The sequence below is a fragment of the Mesoplodon mirus genome, assembly GCF_964341445.2.
Source record: "Mesoplodon mirus genome assembly, chromosome: X".
Lineage (NCBI taxonomy): Eukaryota > Metazoa > Chordata > Mammalia > Artiodactyla > Ziphiidae > Mesoplodon > Mesoplodon mirus.
This window is the reverse complement of record NC_138981.1, coordinates 73,661,487-73,686,032: the sequence shown is the minus strand read 5'-3', so window position 1 is coordinate 73,686,032 and position 24,546 is coordinate 73,661,487.

Sequence of the window (24,546 nt, the reverse complement as noted above, 5' to 3'; positions counted from 1 at the left end):
ATGTATGAACTTCTTCTGAGGATAGATCCCTCAATTATTCTCAAGAAATCTCACACGTTCCACCTCCTATAATTCTAAGGTTCTGTGACATATATTTATAATATAGTATAAAAATCAATATAAGATTTTTTTTCCCTATAGAGAGGTTTAACTTTGATATCCAAAGACACTAAAGTGAATAAAGTGTCAATTTATGGGGAAAAGAGGAAAGAAAGAGGAGGTTGGGATACTAAGACAAAACACTTCTCTAGTGTTTTTTGAGAGTCAGGCTCTAAATCAGTTCTTAGAAGGTTTAGTACAGTACAGGCAGGAGCAGTGGTTAAAGAAAAGGTTTCTACGTAAGAGATAATATAAGAGCATCTCCAATTTAAGCCTCATATAATTTACGAATATTGTGCCTATGGATGAAACCTGCCTATTAGAAAATATACTAAATGTGATATTCTTTGGATAACTAATTTGTTGTTAACCTAGTACACACGAAAAGTGCTGTACAAAGAAATCTCTTCCGTAACTGAGAGGCAATGAGCCTAGGGGAGTTTGTGTGGAGAGGACGGGCTCTGTAACTATGGTATTATAGTCCCCATTAACTCCAAATGTGTTCTTCTTTTAGTTTTAGCTAAAATGATGAAAATAATTAACTTCTGCCAAATTTGAATTTTCAGCTGAATTCAAGAGCTTAACTGCTTTGTTTGAACCATTCCTCAGAATAGTTTGGGCCATAAGAACAGTGCGTTGTTCAAACAGGATATGTAAATTGTTAACGAAACTTTCTATTTAGGAAGCATCTAGCTCAGTTGGTGTAGAACATTTCTAGTTTATAGCACTGTTTCACAAAAACAGATCAAAGGGTTTGGGATCATCATTTAAATGAGGCTTCAGTAAAATTGGAAACTTGTGGAACTAGAGGTAGCAAGGATGATTCAGACCATTTAAGTATGATGAATGTTGCCAAATGTGATTTACTCTGCCTTGAGTTTCCATATGTGTGTTCGGCCAGTTTTTCTCAAAATGGGCTCTGTGATCAGATACTTTTGGTAAATGATTTATTTTATAATCCTTTCTAGGAAAATACAAATTTATATTAGCATATTAAAGGATTTGAGAGTTCGTCCCACAAAGAATACTCACTGTTTGCTTAACTCAGTGTTAAAGGAAGCAATTAATGTGTATGTATCTCCAAAATTGCAAAAGCTGACTAAGATGAAAGGAATATGGCAAGGATGGTTGTTTATCATTGAACTTCCTAGTAGAGAGCACCTTCTTTTGAGCTTTAGTTGAAATCTTAAAGTGAAAAGTTGTTGAAATAAATATGGCACTAAATACCTTTTTGGTGGGTAAGGGTGGAGAATTTTGCCTTAGAAAGTAGACAGGGATAACATCTTAACTAATTTCTTAAAGGGTGTTAAAAATGAATTTCTATAGAATCTACAAGAAATCCTGAAGTGATTTTCTTTTAGTCAGGAAAATCTGTGAATATATTATGTGGCACAGCCTCCAATGTTATTCTCTCTAAGTAGCTGACAAATTGCCATGACAATGATGTGCATTTTTATTAAGGAAAATGATGATAAACTAAAATACCTCTGAATATAGAAAAATGTCCTGACCAGACTTCAGGCATCTTTAAGATACAGCTCAATTTCTTCACGATGTTACTCAATACTCTGAGTGATTTATCCCCGAGAATAGAACATATGGTCATTGGTTCCTGATGATTTGAACAATATATGCATTAACTGGAATTTTTCAGCTTGAGTTTGTTAAAATATGCCTATAAACAGATACAGGAGTTGAGTGATAGAAGTAGAAGGGATAATATGTGAAGAGTTATAGGGGTGTTTTCTCGTGTAAAACACGAGAACATGGTTTAATATTGTTAATATGGCAGGTGTATTTACCTAGTTGTGTTGTGATTAATGTATAGAGAGAGTACAGGGAGGTAATGACTATATTAACTCTTATTAAGGCAATGGTGATGTTGGACTATGAGAAAGATGATATTACTGCAAATAATTCTCTGATTAAGTTGATTGTTGTGGGGCAGGGCTAGATTTGTAAGACTTGTTAGTAGTCAACATGTTGCCATTAGTAGAAGAAATTTCTGTAGCCCACGGGCTAAAATTGTGGATCAGCTGTGAGTACATCAATAGTATGAATTTGCCAGCAAAATAATATAGATGATGTGATGCCATGGGCGATTCCTGGGGCAGTAGCTCCTATATAATTTCAAGGTGTTTGGATAAGGATAGCTACAGTGACAAGTGCTATGTGGCTAACAGAGGAATATGTAATGATTGATTTTAAATTTGTTTAGCTTAAGCAGATTGAGCTGGTCATAATTATTCTTCATAGGGAAAATATAAGGAATGGATACTGGCTAAGTCAAAGCATATGTATTATTCAGACATTCTCCACACATTATTGTCTAGTGAGGCTGCCTGAAATAATTAATGATGAATTACTATAATAGTTCTAAGTTAATACCCTACCAGTTCCACCACTGTCTCATCTAAAGGTTATCAGTGATTAGACATTTTGAAGATTCAAAATTCGGCATAGTATTACATCCTTTGTCAGCTATGCTACCACTATTGTTGATACTCAGGAATATTATTCTCTTTGTTCATGTATCTAAGTGTTAATATCTCGAGTCAGTCATGACACGTGAATTCTTAATTAGAATCTGTTTAAATTAAAAATATGTGAAAGGGTCGATATATTAAGGGAAGATAATTAATGTGCACTTCGATGTGTGATGTAAGTTGAGATCATCCCCAGGGTTTGGGTAGTATCAACTTTCATTAAGTACTTATGAAATACAGTCGGATAGGTGACATTTGTACAGTACTACAAAAACCGATGATGATTAAAAAGAAATACATTGATTGAGATCTCATGTCACATATCACCTTCTACAGAAACCTTGTCCTTAAAAATTTGAACCTAATCTAAACAGTTATGGCATGGTAGTACCTTTGAAAATTGAAAGGGGAAGGACTCACTCACAAGCAGTGAAAAGTTATTGTTAAATGGGAAAAGGTTTAGCTAAACTCTCAGCAAGTTTTGAAGCACGGAACTTAGTTTAAAATACCAAGATATTCTGATAATTTTTTTCTTTTTTCAAATATTTGTTTTCCATTTTTGTGTTTTTCAACAGATGGCACTCAAATTAGTGCTGAATTCTGAAGTGAAGGACTGAGAAAGGCAGGAAGTCTACACCTGAAATCATGAGACTGCTAGAGCCATCTATGCCTTTAGTTGTGTTTCCCCCTATCTTTTTATCACGTCAGAAGAAAAAATATATCAGAGAGCACATCACACTCAGTAGCTCATTTACTTTTGTTTTGAAAACAACGTTTCCAACTCAGTACTTTACCATCAGGACCTCTCTATACTGCTACTTGGGTGTTCCCATGACATGGTCTCTGGCTTCCACGAGGGTGAGTGATCCAAGAAAGAGCAAGGCAGAAGCCACAATGTCTTTTATGACATAGACTCAGTAGTCACACACTGTCATTTCTGCAACATCCTGTTGGTTACACATGTCAGTCCTGTTCTATATGGGAGGGGACCACTCAAAGACATAAATACCTGGAGGCTGTAATCATTGGTAGGAGATCATCTTGGAGACTGGCATAGGATCAGATGTACCGTCTCCCACTCACTATGATAATATCTTCGGTTAAATAGTAGTTAATAAATCCTATTTTGGAATTGTGTTCATAAAGCTAAACTACCTATGGTCTTTATATATTAAATCTTCAGATTCAAGTAAGCAATTATTTAATTTGTAGTTGAAATGAATAACCAGATTTAGGTTTTATATAAAGAAAATTGAGGGTCATGACTAAGAATGGCTTTTACATTTTCAAATGATTGGGGAAAACCAAGAGGGATACTATTTTGCGATACATGAAAATCATAGGAAATTCAAATTTCAATGTCCATAAATAAAGTTTTATTGAAACACAGACACGTTCTTTCACTTACATATAGTTTATGGCTGTTTTCACACTACAACAGTGAGGTTGAATCATTGCAAGACAGACCATATGGCCCACAAAGTCACAAATACTTACTATCTAGTCTTTTACAGGAAAAGTTTATTGACTTCTAACAAATTATGTCACACAATACTCAGTATAGTAAGCATTCAATCAGAGTTTCCCCTAATTAAATGAAGGTTACATTCAAAAAGTACATAAATATATTGGCTATTTATGCTTCCATGATAAACTGTATTTACCATATAACCATGTATTACATGGTAGCTAGATTCCAAATCACCAACAAAAACCTACTTAAACCACAATCTACACACTTGAACTGATTTTTTACATGTATGTTTTCCAGTTGCCTCAGCTACCATTAATCATTTCATTTTTCTTTTGCAGAAATCACTACATCTCTAGTGTTATCTTCCTTCATTCCTTCATTTAGTGCTGACTAGATCAATGACATGCTTGTAAGTAGAGGAAGCATTTTTGTAGCTAGAAATTCACTTTGAGGAAAACATCTTCATCCCCATCTTATATGAGTTATCCTGGATGGATTGAATGCCCTCATGAATGGCCCATACTAAATGCTAGTCTCTAATGATTTCCATTCCACCCATACATTCTAACCATACATTATAAAGATATGGTCACCCATCTTGAATAAGCCCTGAACACTGACAATCTCACTGTTTTCCTGATTAGATAACACTCCCACCTTCTTTAATTCTTCAACCACCGATCCATCTCTTGCTCACTTTCATCAGGTGAACAAGATTTATAATTAATAGAGAAAATAGAAGCTATTAGTTGTGATACAATGACCTACTCTCATACTCCACATTTAGTTTCCATGTTTCAAGCAGCCACTGAAAAATTGATAAATCCATTGAGCTGATAAATTTACAATGTCTGTATGTGTATGTTTTTGTCAAGAGTAATTATCCAAAGGAGAATATTTCCTGAAGAGGAGATAAGAAAATAAAATATTTGGCACAACTAAAACTATCTCCTTAGTAACAAAGACTTTCTCTTGTTCCTCTTTTTGTCCTATGCAACGCCTTGTGCATAGTGTGACATTAAGTCTGTCTCTTAATTTTCTAAATAGGAAAACTTATATCTACCATCTTAGGACAGATACGGACTATATGCAGTGTATATTAATTTTAAAAGTACATGCAGGGCTTCCCTTGTGGCGCAGTGGTTGGGAGACCACCTGCCGATGCAGGGGACACGGGTTTGTGCCCCGGTCTGGGAGGATCCCGCGTGCTGTGGAGCAGCTGGGCCTGTGAGCTATGGCCCGTGAGCCATGGCCACTGAGCCTGTGCTCCGCAGCGGGAGAAGCCACAGCAGTGAGAGGCCTGCATGCTGCAAAAGAAAAAAAAAATAAAGTACATGCAGCAAATAGGTTTCAGGTTATTGAGTCCAAAACTATAGCATAAAACTCAGCCTAAAAAGTATTAATTACTTTATAAGGATCATGCTGTTAAGAGTATGAGCAAAGAAAGGTCACATGATTTCTCCAAAAATGCTATTTGTGAGGTAGTACCATACAAGCACACAGGAACTTAAAAATATATTAGGAACTTTGGCTTATGACAATCATATAATGTTTTTTTGGCATGATAAAAAAAATTGTTTCTCTAAAAAAAAGTGTATCAAAAGAAACAGGAAAAAATGAATATAACCTTAATATTCATTCATATTATCAGTGATTTATCTTTTTCCACTTTGTTACAATATAATATATTTATTTTATCTTAAAGAAGATCATCAGTTTCAAGAATCACAATTTATAGTAAGACAATAATTCTTTAGTCAACACTAACTTGTATTTTCTTACAAAGTCATCTTTCAGTGTGTGATGATATAATATTAACTTAATAATCACATTTAATCATTTGACATATTTAGAGAGAAGCTAGGGATTATCCAGACTGTTAGATTAGTTATTTTTGAAATTATGTCAAAAATACTTGCCACTGTATACATTAATACATTGGTAAACATACAATACACACACACACAGACACACACACAGAGAAAATATTTTCTGGTTCAAAGTTAAGCATGAATTAATCTGTTTCCATGCATTATTTACAACCAACACCCACATTCTATATTTCTAACTCTGATGTTCTTTTTTATTTTTATTGATTTAGGGTAAAAAGAAAGAGGCTAAGGTAATAATAATGTAGTAAAGCTAAAATAATAGCTAACTATTGATATTATTTGCCACTTAAAGTGAAAAGTAACTATGTTAATACATGAAATAGTGCCAATATATTATGATAGGTTTTAAACTGTTTGAAATTGCTACAAAGTTTCCAATAATTAGTAAGCCACTTAACCACATTCCTAGCATATTTGACACTACTTATGATGTGGAATATAGCATTTAGATTTAATTTCCATGGAGATCCTTTAACAATAAGTTGATACTAACTATATAAACTTTTAACAATTATTGCTTTGGATATAAAAAATTTTGGCTGCATTAATTCTTTAAGGTAGGGAGCTTTAGTTTGAAGTAAATTTTCATATTACATGTTGTAATAGTTGAACTGCTGATTTGATATTTCTTTTAATTTAGCAAAACATATAAATCTACCTTTGAGCTACTGTAAAGGTCATTCCTTTCCAAAATTTTGATACCAACATCATTGCATTTAAACAAAGGAAATCCAAGCTAAATTTACCAACATACTCTCATGAAAATATTGGTTGTAACTCATATCACAGAACATAGTAGTGAACTATATTCTTCCAGGATACAACAAACAGAGTATAAGCTAAGATCCTGGTAAGTTCATAGACTGATAGAATGTAAAATTTGGAAAAGACCTTAAAGACCAGCATATATCAACCTAGTTTCTAAACAAGGTATTTGATTTCCATTTTACTACCATTCCTTAATGGCTAGAAAAGCTCAATTAATTCATTATTTAAAAGTAGCTAAGCATGGTATAAGAGAGAAAGAGAGGGAAACACAGTGAGAGGGAGCAAGTGCACACTGGAAATAATTCAAAATACTTTGAATTTGAATCATATATCTGGTGTTACCTAGCTGTGTGACTGTGAACTAATCTCTCAACTTCTCTGAATTTGGTTACTTCATCTGTACAATGGCCATAATGATACTTGTCCTGGTTATTTCTTAGACTCATTGAAGATTAAGTGAGTTTATGGATGTATATAAAATGTTTTGATATTAAAATAAAATAAAAATATTATGAGAACTACAAAAAGCTCTACAGATAGACCACGGTAAAAGTAGGACAACACCAGTGATACTTTGTATTAAAAAAATAAAATGCTGTAGAAAACATTTGTACAAAAATGGTTTAAATCAGCACTCAGGCTCTGAAACATAGAATTAGTTCATAACACACCTGCCCCCACTCCCCATCATCTTCACTAGGCCCACGTGTTCAGGCTATACTTATTCACTTTAACTTGATTTCTGGAAGACAGTAGCTCTAGCCCTAGCCCATACCCCCAGAATTGGTTGTGTTTTATAGGCCTCTTTGCAACAATACCTCCTCTGTCAGACTCCATTTTCTATGAACATACAAAAATTGCCTTGACAGCAAAGTATCTTTTGTATTAGCTGGATTCTTATTTTTCTCACCAAAACAGGAATGACTTTGATAGCTGACAGGAAACAGAGAACAGTATATGCCTTGTAGTCTCTTTTTATCTTGGTTTTGAATTGTTCTTCACTTTAATAAAGACCATGAAAAAATCTGAAATCATTTTCAAATGTTATAATTAGGACCCTACATAAGATACCTGTTCTCTTAGGCTTTCATTTTGGTTTTCTTTCAATGGAATAATAGTTTCATATGCTATTAACATTCATACTAAAATATTAATCTGATTAGTCTTTTTTCCTATTCCTTCTTTTGCAGTTGATGCCAACATGCAGGGATTGGCAGTTGATTGTTATTATTGGTTATCTATGATACACAGAGATTTGAACTAGGGATTGTGGAAAGGAGAAGCATTGTCCTCAAGTTAGTATACACCAATAAGAAAAGAAAGAAACTTCAGGCTTAAGATCCACTCCCACAAGTTTCCAAAAGATGTTAGTATAATCGTTGATGCAAAATCCCTGAAAACAAATTTTCCTTAGACCTTTAGTGAATCATTATAGATCTTAGGCAGTTTATACAACTCTAAGTCATACTTGGTTATATATGCCATCAAAGTATTTTGTTACCCTGGGACAATCTGTCTTCTCCCACAAGGATTCTGGGGATGGACTGGATAAACTAAAAGACCTGGTATTAAACACAATGATACATTCACTCCACAAATAACTGTTAGTTGTGTATCTATGCCAAACTTTGTGCTAAGCACTAGGAAATCATCAGTAAATAATACAGACATAGTCCCTGTCCTCATAAGCTTAAGTTTTAGTAGAGAAGATAAATAATAAATAACTAAATAATTCAAAATAATACTAGGGTTTGTATTAAGTATTATGAAGGAAACACGCAGGATGCTATTATAGAAAATAATGTGTAGGGAGTACTTTATATGGGATGGTTAGAAAAGGTTCACTTAGGTGAAATTTAAGCTGAGACCCAAAAGAGGAGAAAGAGCCAGCTATGCCATGTGACACACCTGCAGAAGGGGAAAAAGAAAATAGCAATGTCAAAGCAGGACTAAGCAGGAGTAACCCTGATGTGTTCAAGGAAATGAAAGAAGAGTGGGGCAGAGGGAACAAAAGGTAGAGTGGTATGAAAAGAAGCAGGAGACACACCAAGCAGGGTTTTACAAGCCACAGACAGGAGATTGGATTTTATTCAAATTGCAATGGGAAAACCACTTTTATACAAGGGAGTAACTTAATCTGATTTACATTTCAAAAAAGCTCTCTACTATTTGGAAAATAGATCAGAGAAAGTCAGTAGTGGAAGCATAGAAGCAGGGAGAGCATATAAGAGACTATTGGGATAGTCCAAGCTATAGCTGATAGTGGCTTGGATTATGCTGGTGGCAGTAGAGATGAAAAGTAGTAGCCAAATTAAAGATACATGTTTCAGAGGTAAAACCCACAGGAACTGGTGGTAAATTACTTATGGAAAACAGAGTTAAGGAAACAAAGGAATCAAGGAAGCCTTCTAAGTTTCTGTCTTGATCAACACAGTGGATGGTTTTCCCATTTACTGTAATGAGAAAGAAAGGCAGGGATAGGGGAAAATCAAGTATCTTTTTGGACAATTTAATATGTTTATGATCCATTTAACTAGCTAAGTTAAGAAGGCAGTTGGACATGCAAATAATGCTCAGGTAATTTAGTTAGTACTGAACTTAGAAATTTAGATCTCACCAGCATATAAATATTTAAAATTGAGGGAATAGATGAGATCACCTCAGAGATGGTGCCAGTCACGAACTTGGGCTGACTTTCTTAGCAATCAAAACCACTGACTGATTCAGTCAAATATGAAAAGAAAATGTTACTTTAAAAACTCTGAAACTACACAAAAACAAGAAGAAAGTGATTATTGGCCTTGCACTGATGAAACAAGTTAAGAGTCACTCCCTACTTTTTAAAAATTTGAGTCCTGACTGATTGTTTATGAACATTTTGACCATAATGATTGATCAAAGTAATCAACAGAGTTGATCTATTATAGTAACATGAGCAGCAGAATAGTGTAGATGCTGATCGAAAACATATTTGAGAAAATCATGGCTGAAAACTTCCCAAACTTAAAGAAGGAAACAGATTTCCAGGTACAGGAAGCAAAGAAGTTCTCAAACAAGATGAAAACCCAAACAGATCTACCCCAAGATATATCATAATTAAAATAGCAAAAGTTAAAGATAAGTAGAAAATTCTAAATTGCAGCAAGAGAGAAACAATGAGTCATGTAAAGAGGAATTCCAATAAGGTTATCAGCTGATTTCTCTGCAGAATCTTTGCAGGCCAGAAGGGAGTGGCATGATATATTTGAAGTGTTAAGAGGAAAAAAAAAAAACCCTGCAAACTAGGATACTCTTTCCAGTAAGATTACAATTTAGAATAGAAGGAGAGATAAAGATCTTCTCAAACAAGCAAAAACTAAAATAATTCAGCAATACTAAACCTACCCTAAATGAAATGTTGAAGGGTCTTCTCTAAATGGAAAAGAAGTAAGAATATATAGGAAAAGGAAAACCCCAACAGGAAAGGCAAATATATAATAAAGATTGAAGATCCCTTATATAAGCCAGTGTGTAGATTAGAAGACAAACAAATTGTAAAGGCAACTATAACTACAATAAACAGTGAAGGGATAAGCATGAAGATGTAAAATATGACATCAAAAACACAAAAAGTGGGGGAAAGGAGTGAAGAAATGTAGACCTAAGAATGTGTTTGAACTTAAATGACTATTAGTTTAAACAAAGTAGACATAATTACGGATCAACATATATGAACCCCATGGTAACCACAAATCAAAAACTTACAGTAGATACACAAAAACAAAAAGACAGGAACCCAAGCATATTAGAAAAGAAAATCATCAAACCACAAAGGGAGAAACAAAAACATGAAGAAATGAACAGAATAGCACTACAAAAACAACCAGGAAACAAGTAGTGAAACAGCAATAAATACATACCTATCAATAATTACTTTAAACATCAATGGACTAAATGTCCTGATCAAAAGAGATAGGGTGGCCAATTGGATTAAAAAAAAAAAAACAAGACTCTTCAATAAGCTGCCTACAGGAGACTTACTTCAGGGCTAAAGACACACAGAAAAAGTGAGAGGATGGAAAAATATATTTCATGTAAACAGAAACAACAAGAAAGTGGGGGTAGCAATAGTCATGTCTGACAAAATAGACTTTAAAACAAAGGCTGGTGCTTTGCAACCTCCTAGAGGGGTGGGATAGGGAGGGTGTGATGGGGGGAGACACAAGAGGGAAGAGATATGGGAACATATGTATATGTATAACTGATTCACTTTGTTATAAAGCAGAAACTAACACACCATTGTAAAGCAATTATACTCCAAGGAAAAAAAAAGTAAATTTCAAAAATAAAACACACACACACACAAAAAAAAGGCTGTGACAAAGGACAAAGAAGGACATTATATAATGATAAAGGGATCAATAGCAGAAAAATTGTTACACTCATTAACATATACACACCCAATACAGAGACACCTAAATATATAAATACTAACAGATATAAAGGGAGAAATTGACAATAACACAATAATAGTAGGATACTTTAACACCCAGCTGGCATCAATGGACAGATCATCCAAAGAGAAAATCTATAAGGCTAGAGTGGTCTTAAATGACACAATGGACAAGTTGGGCTTAACTGATATCTATGGGACATTACATTCCCAAAGAGCTGAATACACATTTTTTTCAAGTTCACATGGAACATTTTCCAGGATAGATTACGTACTAGGTCACAAAAGAAGCCTCAGTAAATTTAAGGAGATAGAAAATATATCAACCATTATTTTCTGAATACAATAGTATGGAGCTAGAAATCAATTACAGAAAGTAAAATGGGAAAAGAACAAACATGTGGAAACTAAACAACATGCAATTTAAAAACCAATAGGTCAATAATTAAATCAAAAAGGAAATCAGAAGATACTTTGAGACAAGTGAAAATGGAAACGCAACTTTCCAAACTCCATGGGGTGCAGCAAAAGCAGATCTAAGAGGGAAGTTCATAGCAAAAGAGGTCTTCCTCAAAACCATAAACAAGACCAAAAGACAACCCTCAGAATGGGAGAAAATATTTGCAAATGAAGCAACTGACAAATGATTAATCTCCAAAATGTATAAGCAGCCCATGCAGCTCAATAACTAAAAAACCAAACAACCCAATCCAAAAATGAGCAGAAGACCTAAATAGACATTTCTCCAAAGAACATATACAGATTGCCAACAAACACATGAAAGAATGCTCAACATCATTAATCATTAGAGAAATGTAAATCAAAACTACAATGTGATATCATCTCACACCAATCAGAATGGCCATCATCAAAAAATCTAGAAACAATAAATGCTGGAGAGTGTGTGGAGAAAAGGGGACACTCTTGCACTGTTGGTGGGAAAGTAAATTGATACAGCCACTATGGATAACAGTATGGAGGTTCCTTAAAAAACTACAAATAGAACTACCATATGACCCAGCAATCCCACTACTGGGCACACACCATGAGAAAACCATAATTCAAAAAGAGTCATGTACCAAAATGTTCATTGCAGCTCTATTTACAATAGCCAGGACATAGAAACAACCTAAGTGTCCATCAAGAAATGAATGGATAAAGAAGATGTGGCATATATATACACTGGAATATTACTCAGCCATAAAAAGAAATGAAATTGAGTTATTTGTAGTGAGGTGGATGGACCTAGAGTCTGTCATAGAGAGTGAAGTAAGTTAGAAAGAGAAAAACAAATACCATATGATAACACATATATATGGAATCTAAGAGGAAAAAAAGGTCCTGAAATACCTAGGTGTAAGATGGGAATAAAGACACAGACTTACTAGAGCATGGACTTGAGGATATGGGACAGGGGAAGGGTAAGCTGGGACAAAGTAAGAGAGAGGCATGGACATATATACAATACCAAACGTAAAATAGATAGCCAGTGGGAAGCAGTTGCATAACACAGGGAGATCAGCTAGGTGGTTTGTGACCACCTAGGGGGGTGTGATAGAGAGGGTGGGAGGGAGGGAGATGCAAGAGGGAAGAGATATGGGGACATATGTATATGTGTAACTGATTCACTTTGTTATAAAGCAGAAACTAACACACCATTTTAAAGCAATTATACTCCAATAAAGGTGGTATAAAAACAAGTAGAATGATTTCATACTGCCCCTCTAGTATTAATTTTTTTTTAGCTCTCTGCATGCATAAAGTTTAATATGTATAAAATTCTTTTTTTACCTTGTCCAAAAGAATCCAATAATCTAAAAATAGCTTTACACAGAAAACTATAGTCAATATCTTGTGATAAACCATGATAGAAAATAATATTTAAAGAAAGAATATATATATATATGTATAACTGAATCACTTTGTTTTATTAATTTCACAGCAGAAATTAACACAACATTGTAAATAAACTATACTTCAATTTAAAAAATATTAAAATAGCTTTAAAACAAAAAAACAAACAAAAAAAGAGGTCTGCCTCACAAAACAAGAAAAATCTCACATAAACAACCTAACCTAGCACCTAAATGAATTAGAAAAAGTAGAACAAAGCACAATATCAGCAGAATGAAGGAAATAATAAAGATCAAAGAGGAAATTAATAAAATAGAGATACAAAACAATAGAAAAAATCAATGAAATCGAGCTTTTTTTGAAAAGGTAAACAAAATAAGAAACCTTTAACCAAGCTCACCAGGAAGAGAGGACGCAAATAAACAAAATGAGAAATGAAAGAGAAGAAATAAAAACTGATACCACAGAGATTCAAAAAAATCGTAAGACAGTACTACAAACGGTTATATGCCAACAAATTGGACAACCTAGAGGAAATGGACAAATTTATAGAAATATACAGTTTACCAAGATTGATTCAAGAAAAAAGATAATTTGAATAGATCAATCATTAGCAGTGAAATTGAAGTTGTATTAAAAAAAAAAAAACAACCTCCTAATGAACAAAAGTCCAGGACAGACAGCTTCAGAGATGAATTCAACCAAACATATAAAGAGCTAATACCTATCTTCTCAAACTATTCAAAAAAAAAATTAAGAGGACAGAATACTCCCAAATTCATTCTATGAAACCACCAATTACCTGATACCAAAACCAGACAAAGACATTAGAATAAAAAAAGAAAATTACAGACCAATGTTCTTGATGGATATAGATGAAACATATTCAATAAAATATTAGCAAACTGAATTCAACAATATATAAAAAGGTCATACACCATGATCAAGTGACACAATGATAGTTCAATATTCACAAAACAATCAGCATGATACACCACATTAACAAAAGGAAATATGAAAGTCAATAGATGCAAAAAAATCATTTGACAATATTCAATATACATTCATGACAAAAACTCTCATTAATGTTTGTACAAAGGGAACATATCTCAACATAATAAAGGCCATTTTTGTTAAACCTGCAGCTAGCTTCATACTTAATGGTGAAAAGCTCAAAGACTTCCTTCTAAATTCAGAAACAAGACAAGGATGTCCACTCCACTTCTACATATCATAGTATTGGCAGTCTAGCCACAGCAATCAGAGAAGGAAATGAAATGAGAGGCATTAAATTGGAAGAGAAGATTTAGAACTGTCACTATTTGCAGATGATGTGATACTGTATATAGAAAACCATAAAGTCTAAACCAAAAACCTATTATAACTAATAAATGAATTCAGCAATGTTGGCAGATATAAGATTAATATACAGATTTTTTCCATTTCTATACACCAATAATGAAGTATCAGAGATATTAAAAAAATCCCATTTAAAATCTCATCAAAAAGAATAAAGTACCTAGGAATAAACTTAACCAAGGAAGTGAAAGCCCTATACTCTGAAAACTATAAAACACTGATTAAGGAAATTGAAGATGATACAGAGGAAGGGAAAGATACCCTGTGCTTTTGTATTGGAAGAATTAATATTGTTAAAATGGCCATACTACCCAAAGCAATCTACAGATTTAATGCAATCCCTTTCAAAATACACATGACATTTTTCACATAACTAGAACAAATAATACTAAAATTCATATGGAACCAAAATAGACCTAAATTGTCAAAGCAACCCTGAGAAAAAAGAACAAAGCTGGAGGCATCACCCTCCCAGACTTCAGGCTATACTACAAAGATACAGTCACCTAAACAGCATGATACTGGCACAAAAATAGACGCACAGATAAATGGAACAAAATAGAGAGCTTAGAAATAAGCCCATGCACCTATGGTTAATTAATCTGGGGCAAAGGAAGCAAGAAGTTACATTGGAGAAAAGACAGCCTCTTCAATAAGTAGTGCTGGAAAAACTGGACAGATGTATGTGAAGCAATGAGACTAGAACATTTTCTCACATAATATACAAAAACAAACTCAAAATGGATTAAAAACCTGAATTTAAAAACTGAAACCAAAAAGCTCATAGATGAGAACATAGGCAGAATACTCTTTTACATGAATCATAACAAAATTTTTAACATCTTTATTGGAGTATAATTGCTTTACAATGGTGTGTTAGTTTCTGCTTTATAACAAAGTGAAACAGTTATACATATGCATATGTTCCTATATATCTTCCCTCTGCATCTCCCTCCCTCCCATCCTCCCTATCCCAGCCCTCTAGGTAGTCACAAACCACCTAGCTGATTTCCCTGTGCTATGCGGCTGCTTCCCACTAGCTATCTATTTTGCGTTTGTTATTGTATATATGTCCATGCCACTCTCTCACTTTGTCACAGCTTACACTTCCCCCTCCCCATATCCTAAAGTCCATGCTCTAGTAGGTCTGTGTCTTTATTCCCGTTTTACCCCTAGGTTCTTCAGGACCTAGAGTCTGTCATACAGAGTGAAGTAAGTCAGAAAGAGAAAAACAAATACCGTATGCTAACACATATATATGGAATCTAAGAAAAAAAAAATGTCATAGCAATTTTTTTGGATCTGTCACCCCAGGCAAAAGAAATAAAAGCAAAAATAAACAGGTAGGATATAATCAGATTTAAAAGCTTTTGCACAGCAAAGGAAACCATCAACAAAGTGAAACAAGAACCTACAGAATGGGAGAAAATGTTTGCAAATGATGTGACAGACAAGATGTTAATATCTAAAATATAGAAAGAGCTCATACAACTCAATATCAAAAAAACAAACAACCCAATCAAAAAATGGGAAGAAGACGTGAATAGACATTTTTCCAAAGATGACATATACATGGCTAACAGGCAAATGAAAAGAGGCTCAACAGCACTAATTATTAGAGAAATGCAAATCAAAACCATAACAAGATATCACCTCACACCTGTTAGAATAGCTATCATCAGAAATTCTACAAGTAATTTTGGCGATGACATGAAGACAAGGGAACCCATTTACACTGTTGCTGGAAATGTTAATTGGTACAGCCAGTATAGAAAACAGTATGGACGTCCCACAAAAATTTAAAAATAGAGCCACCATATGATCAAGCAATTCCAGTCCTGTGTATATACTTGAAGAAAATCAAAACATTATATACACCCAAATGTTCATAGCAGCACAGTTACAATAGCCAAGATATGGAAACATCTCAAGTGTCATTCAACAGAAGAATATCTAAAAATTGTGATATATATATATATATATATATATATATATATATATATATATACACACACACACAATGGAATATTACTCAGCCATAACAAAGAATGAAATTCTGCCATTTACAGCAATGTGGACGGACCTAGGGAATATTATGTTTATTGAAATAAGCCAGAGAAAGACAAATACTGTATGATTATCAGTTAGATATAAAATCTAAAAAATAAAACAAACAAATGCATATAGCAAAACAGAAACAGACTCACAGATACAGAAAACAAACGTGTTTACTAGTGGGGAGAAGGAAGAAGGGAGGGGCAAGACAGGGCTATGGGTTTAAGAGATACAGACTTCTATGTATAAAATAGATAAGCAACTGGATATATTGGATAGCACAAGGAATTATAACCATTATCTTATAACAACTTTTATTGGAATATCTGTAAAAATAATCATTATGCTGTATACCTGAAAATAATATAATGTTTTAAATCAACTATATTCCAATAAAATATAAAATGAAATTATAAAAATAAAGTAGGAAGCTAAATCTCTATTTTTAATAGAATCATAGTTGATTTACAATATTATATGAGTTACAGTTGTTCCACATAGTGATTCAGTATTTTTTTCTCTCTCTTAAATTTACTTGTTCTGCAACTCTGACTGTAATCTATGAAGTCTCACATGATTTAAACCTGGTTAGTTATGGAGCTTCATGATAGCTAAAATATGCTAATGTCCTTCCTACAAAAGTTCCCAGATTTACACTGCCAACATGGAAGTCATGTGTTTCCAGGGGAAGGTCAATATCTGTGACATTTCCTGCCTGCTATGTTTTGACAGCTATTCACTTTTGTTTGTTGTTTTAAGAAAATTTTGAAGCAAAATCTCTTTTGAAATAGCTAGTTTACCTCAGTGAGGCTGCAAGATTAGCCTTTTTTAATGCTGCTTTATTTTAATTTATTCATTCTTTTGATCACTACATTTTTCTAATTCTGTAGATGTGTTTAACTCATATTACTTTGTGCATCCCAATGAGCTTTCACATCAGTTATCTCAGCATGATGTAATGTAAAGAACAAGGGCTTTGGACATATTAGAACTGGTTCTCTATGAAGTACTAATGTAATATTCATTATACAGATGAGGAAACAGAAGGGAAAAGAAGTGAGTTTTTCAAAGTAACACTATGTCTTAATGGCAGAGCCAGGACTGCAAGCAAGTCTGTCCGACTTTGGAGTCAATGGTATTTACAGTTATGCTCTACTGCCTCCTTTTGGCTGTTATGATTTTCTCTGATAGGTTCTGAAGTAGATAGCTCTTGCTCAAAGTCACATAACATCTCAGAAGACAAAATCATGACTAGATTCTGTGCTCAAAGATGCATGATACCTGGTCTCATTAAACCATATTAATATGCTCCTCATGGAAGTGGAAACACATATATGCAAAGTACAATTTAAAAGAAAACTTTTAGAGTAAAAAAGAGGTTACATTAAATAGTCTAACCCCTAGAATATAATGGAAGAAGCTTATGTCCTTACAGATGAAAACGTGGTCACCTTAATTGCTTTTGTGAAATTGCCTGAGATCAACAACTCCAAAGTTAACTATTAAAGCAACAACACTACTCAATATCATGTTGCCATAATGGGGCTAGAAACATAGATATGAAGATGATAATGGAATGGGGTGGAGAGTGATCCAAGTTGGCAAATAGCAAATAAGGTCTGGATATAAACCTCTAGTTGGGAACAGAGGCCTTCAGGCCTTCACATACTTAAATTTACCTGTGTTCTCCTTTACCTCTCCTTCCAGGAATGCAGATGTATTTCTTCCTGAATTCTAACAGAGAGAAAAGACAACTGACAACCATCTCTATGTTTATGCCAGTACCTTTTACACACACACACATGCACACACACACATACCCCACCCTTTAAAAGGGTATATTCTTCCTATAATTCTGCTATGAAAAAAATAGCAAACACTTAAAACTTTCTAAGAGTCTCCATGGTCATTTTCACACTTGTTTTTCCGTAGTTTTAAAGCCTTTCTGACTTTTCTTAATTAATCTGAACACTTTTTACCTTGTTTCATTCATCATACTAAAATGTAAGCTTCTGATAAGCTCAACTCAAAAATACATGCAATGAATGCCGAAATGAAAGACATTGAAATGAGGAAAGCAAAAAATAAAGTTTCCATAAGCCTCATATAATTTGGTATTCAAATGTCAGTAAGAAATATCTACACCTTTAAGCTCTCCGTGCAACTGCTGAGTAATTTGTGTGAAGTCAAAGCATGTAAAAATATCTAAAATAAATTTTACAGTCTAAAAGCATTACCTAACATGACCTATATACCTCAAGTATCAATCTACCATGCCAATATTACTGTTAATTGTTTTAGTAATTCATCTTACTCTTCTCCAATTTTCTTGATTCTAAACTCAATTACAATATTATTATGATTATTTTTTAATTTTAAAAACTCTAAACCCTAACTTTATAGTAAAACATACTTCTCCCAATTCCTCTTTTTCTCTACATCGCTGTGTGTGTGCATGTGTGTACATATATGTGTTTATCTGCGTGTGTGTGTCTGTGTTTTCAAGCGTCCCTAAATATTAGTTTCCATTTCAAATGCCAATTTTTAAGTATTGAAAAATATGAAAATATTCCCCGTGTTGTGGAGTGTCATTGTCCTGAAAAAGAATGCAGCTTCGTGTGTGAATGGGATTTTTAAAAGACTTGGAGTTGGTGTCCAATTGCTACCTACCCTATCCAGGTATTATTAACTGTCAGGAAGTAAAGAAAAAATAAGCTTCTTTCATACTTCCATTTGTCTGAAACAGGAAAAGCAAACCATGGTAACAAGTACAAAAAATGATCCATTGACAATGTATGGGCCTAGTGTATTTTTATTTTCTTCAAGAATGTGTGAAAATGGAGATAGCAGATGTGCCATTCTAACTAGGTGAATGTGCACAGCCCAAGTGTATATCTATGACACAGATTACACATGTTCCACAGAGTTTTGGATCTTAATATAAAAAATATTTCCTTCATGAAAATATACTGTGGATTCCATCAAATGTGATTGCTCTGTGTAAATTTGCAAGTGGTGCAATTTGATACTTCTACATCCTCTATGAATTAAAGTTTTAATTTTCATATATGTTATCTACAAATGAGAATTAAGAAATATGCACCACCCTATGTCATGCCCATGTCCTTCAACTATTTAAACATATGTATATGTATAACTGATTCACTTTGTTATAAAGCAGAAACTAACACACCATTGTAAAGCAATTATACTCCAATAAAGATGTTTAAATAAATAAATAAATAAATAAATAAATAAATAAATAAATTGCTATATTGGAATGCAGGTATATTAATTTGCTTTAAGAAAAGATAAAGTAAAAAAAGTATTATTAAGGCATACATCTTTACAAAGTACAAACCACTTCTAGACTTTCTAAGCAGGGAATGTTGACAAGATGTTTCATTGATAACCTTGTAACTTACACTTTTGAGAATACTTTCAGGAAGAACAGTTATCTGTGAGCCTTTGAGCAAATTAATTTTCAGAATTTCATTTTTTTTCCTTTTTATATAGTGAGGTAGATGACAGAATTTGTATAAGACCCAAATGTGAGAATACATATGAAAATATTTGGTAACTCCAAGGCCCCAAATACAATGTCCTAAACCCTTGAACTGGTAATACTAGAAGATATTACCATAGAATGAATTAGAATATATAGGTGTTTCCTAAATGGAAAAAAAATTAAAAGTCATTAAACTGATTGTCCTTTATTGGTTTCAGTTAAGAATAAACTTAAAATTAAGTAAATTGATACAGCCACTATGGAGAACAGTATGGAGATGCCTCAAAAAATTAAAAATAGAACTACCATATGACCCAGCAATCCCACTACTGGGCATATACCCTGAGAAGACCATAATTCAGAAAGAGTCATGTACCACAATGTTCATTGCAGCTCTACTTACAATATCCAGGACATGGAAGCAACCTAAGTGTCCACTGACAGCTGAATGGATAAAGAAGATGTGGCACATATATACAATGGAATATTACTCAGCCATAAAAAAAAACGAAACTGAGTTATTTGTAGTGAGGTGGATGGACCTAGAGCCAGTCATACAGAGTGAAGTAAGTCAGAAAGAGAAAAGCAAATAGCATATGCTAACACATATATATGGAATCTAAAAAAGAAAAAAGAAAAAAATAAATAAAAAGATGGTTCTGAAGAACCTAGGGGTAGGACAGGAATAAAGATGCAGACACAGAGAATAGACTTGAGGACACGGGAAGGGGTAAGGGTAAGCTGGGACGAAGTGAGAGTGGCATGGACATATATACACTACCAAATGTAAAATAGATAGCTAGTGAGAAGCAGCCACATGGCACAGGGAGATCAGCTCCATGCTTAGTGTCCACCTAGAGGGTGGGAGGGAGATATGGGGATGTATGTATATGTATAGCTGATTCACTTTGTTATACAGCAGAAGTTAACACACCATTGTAAAACAATTATACTCCAATAAAGATGTTAAAAAAAAGAGAATAAACTTAAAATTAGGATCATACTTGCTGTAGTTGTTACTCATTCATCAGATGATTGGTATATACTACTATGCCTATCAGGTAAGATTTTATACCTCTGAAGAAGTGAGAGAGGGCATTTGAGAGGTATAGAAACAGGCTCAGAATTCATAAATTGGTCAAAGTTATTACTAGGGCTATGACAATAACAATGATTTATTTTAAAGGAACTTAATGGCTTATAAAACACTAAGAAACAGTTTGTATTACAAAAGTCTTATATACACTTATGACAATTTAAACTTCGATTTTTTTATTTGTTTAAAAATATTTATTTATGGGCACTGCATATATAGCAGTGAATAAGATATATAAGGCCTTGTCTTCATGGAGCTGACATTCAAAGTCCTAAAAGGTCAGAAGTGTCTAAAGCAAAATCAACAGTTTCCTTTTCATCCTGTCAGCACAGCCCCCAAAATAACTATTGTCAAAAACTTGATGACTCTCCTTTCATACCTCTTCTTTCCTTACGCAAACGTATACGTACATGTAGATGCTTGTTTCTGTTTTGTAAAAATGTAAGATGATACTACTATACATGTTATTATTTACTGGTTTTATTCACTTAGCAAAACATCACGGACATTCTTTCAAGTAGTTACATATAGATCTACCTTATTTTTAGTAGGTTCACCATATCCCATTGCCACAATACATTACTGCCTTATTTCCCTAAAGACAGATCTCAAAGTCACTTAAAGTTTTATTATTGAAACAAACAACATGGAAATAAATATTTTGATAAAGTTTCCTTCATAGAGATAATTTTTATTTCTTCAGATAAATTATCCAATATGGGATTCAAAGTGGATGTGAATTTATATAAAACACTGCTAGATTACTTTCCAAAAATGTTGAGTAATGTATGTCCTGGTAACATAGTTATCAACAATAATAATACAATAATAATAATAGCTAACATTTATTAGCTATTATTAAGACTTATAATGTGCCACAAACTAATGTAAGGGTGTATTCAATACCAGAGTACTTCTTCAATGAAAGAAGCATCATCATCTCCATTTTTATAGATGAAGAAACTGAATCAAAGATGTTTGTTAACTGGCCTAAGATCACACAGCTAGCCAGAGATGGAGGTATTATTTAAACCCATGCAATTTTGCACAAGTCGTTGAACATTTTAGTCATTCATCAATCATTTATCATTTTTACATATCTGATGGATGAAAAATATATTGTATTGTTTTAATTTTCTTGTCTCATTACTAGAGCTGTTTAACATCTTTAATATGTTTATTTTCTTAATTCCTTCTACTATGAATTATTTATTTATATTCCCCCCACCTCATTTTACATTGGACTGGTTGTTTTATTCATAGTATTTTGTAGTTGTTTTATATTTATTTATTGAGAAAAATATTTGTTTTTGTGCTGCAATGAATTCCTTGTTGAAATGAAAACCCTTGTTTTGTGCTACAATCAATCTCTCAGACTGTCATTTGCCTTTCAGTTTGACTGATGTTGCCTTTTGCCATACAGAAATATTTGTAAAATCAATTATTTTCATTTATAGCTTTTGGGATTATATTCTTGCTTAAGAAGGCCTCTTCTACCTAAAGAATATAAAAATATTATTCTATATTTTCTTGTAATATTGTATATGATTTAAAAATTCTCTTTAATTTACCTGCAATTATAGGATAAATGCAATTATAGCATAAATAGAAATGAGGTTATGTTCTACATTTATTTTATGCCATTAGATAATCATTCATCCCCAAATAATTTTTTAATGCTCCACAATTTTATATATGCTCTTTAAATAAATATGTAACTCTCTTTTTCACCTATTTTCTGAGATCCTGATATGGTATTGCCCATTCACTCCCACAATGGGTCTAGTTGAATATTACTCTTTTAATAAAAATTAAAGACAACACTATAATGATTGTAATTTCTAGTACCATAGTCCATGGGAGAGGAAAGATATTTTAGGTCCAGAGATTACAGTACCGCTTTTTCAACCACAAAAGAAGAGCTTTTTCTTCACCTTCTTCTTAAACGGCCATCCTTGGGATTAAATGGGTTCATTTTGAAGTTCATTCTAATGATACTCCAATGCCAACCGAAGAATATTGAAAATCTGCCTTAAGAAACATAAGAACCAAAGATATCTCTCTCAATATCATAAATATCCTAAAATTTCTAAATATATCTGTTAAAGAAACTAAAAGATATATGTCTTCTAAGTAGAAAAACTTCCTTAACAGAATTTATTAAACTAGCAGGAGAAATAAATATGTTACCTTTGTTGGTAAGCTTCACACATTGTGTAGTCAAAAACAGTGATTAAAACTTTCTTCACACTGTGGTGTCTGCAAAGTCAGCTGCGTTTGTTTTTAAATTCTACTCTCTAACACTTCTCTTTATCAACCACAACAAAAATCAGCAATTGTTGACACATATTTCTTATGGTATAACATAAGGCCTTATGGTATAACATATAAGGCCTCAGGAAAAAAATGAGAGCCACTAAAAACAGCTTAGGTCTAAATATATTTTATATATCATTAAAGTGAGAACCAAACAAACCACAACACTTAGGAAAAAGCTTTGCCAAAAGACTGACACAGTCAAGCAGCACAGGCTTACATCTGCATTTGAGAATTTGTCTTAACTATAAGAACTTTTAATTGATTTTAAGGAAACCATTATATGAACTAAATAATTATAAACTTTATAATTTAACTCACCAATATGCTTTGTCGTATATAAGTAGAATTTTACATAGATTTAATTTTCTACATTTAGGAGAACAATATAAGAAAATCTAAAAGGCATTCACTCATCTACTGAGGCCACTTACAGCCACGTTTAAAAATATTTGTAAGATCACTATATCTTGGCCTAGGAATTTTTAGTATAGCAATATCATTGTGTATAGAAATATTTTCAGGGTAAGGCAAAGTGATATTCTTCCCAGAATTCTCAACTCTTCTTGCTGGAACTGTTTCAGGCATTTTAAAATCTAACCTTAGAAGAGATTTTGTGAAATTCCTAAAATCAATGTTTATCAGAGGAAAATTTTCTAAGAAACCATAGAAAAACAAAAGGTAATTATAGGGGAAAAAAAGTGAAAATCATGTCACATATTCAGGAGATCTTTTTTCTCTGAGGAATATAGCTAAACTGTACTTACATTTCTTGCTTAATACCAAAAAGAACAGCATTTTGTTTTTGGGGAATGTTGAGTTTAAATTTTATGTATAACCCAGTTCATCTTCAAGGTTTAGTTTCCAAAAAAAATTCTCCTCAGATATTGCTGTCTATCTTTGCCTGGTCTCTACACTCTACATAAATTTTATTTAATTTGGTCCTAAGATTCCTGCCTAGGCTACAAATGGCACATAAGGGCTTTCTCGGCATTGCTTTAACCCTCACTAAAAACTTTAAGCCCATCAGTCTTTTCAGCAACTTATTCTCACTTGTGCCATTTCATTTCCTTGGTCTATGAAGGTTTACACTAAACAGGTGGTAAATAATAGCCTCACTTCTTTATTAAATATCAGTTCGTTCACCTAGTATCATCAGTTATTGCCAAGATAGTAAGTATTATATACTAGTTAAACCGGTAGATTA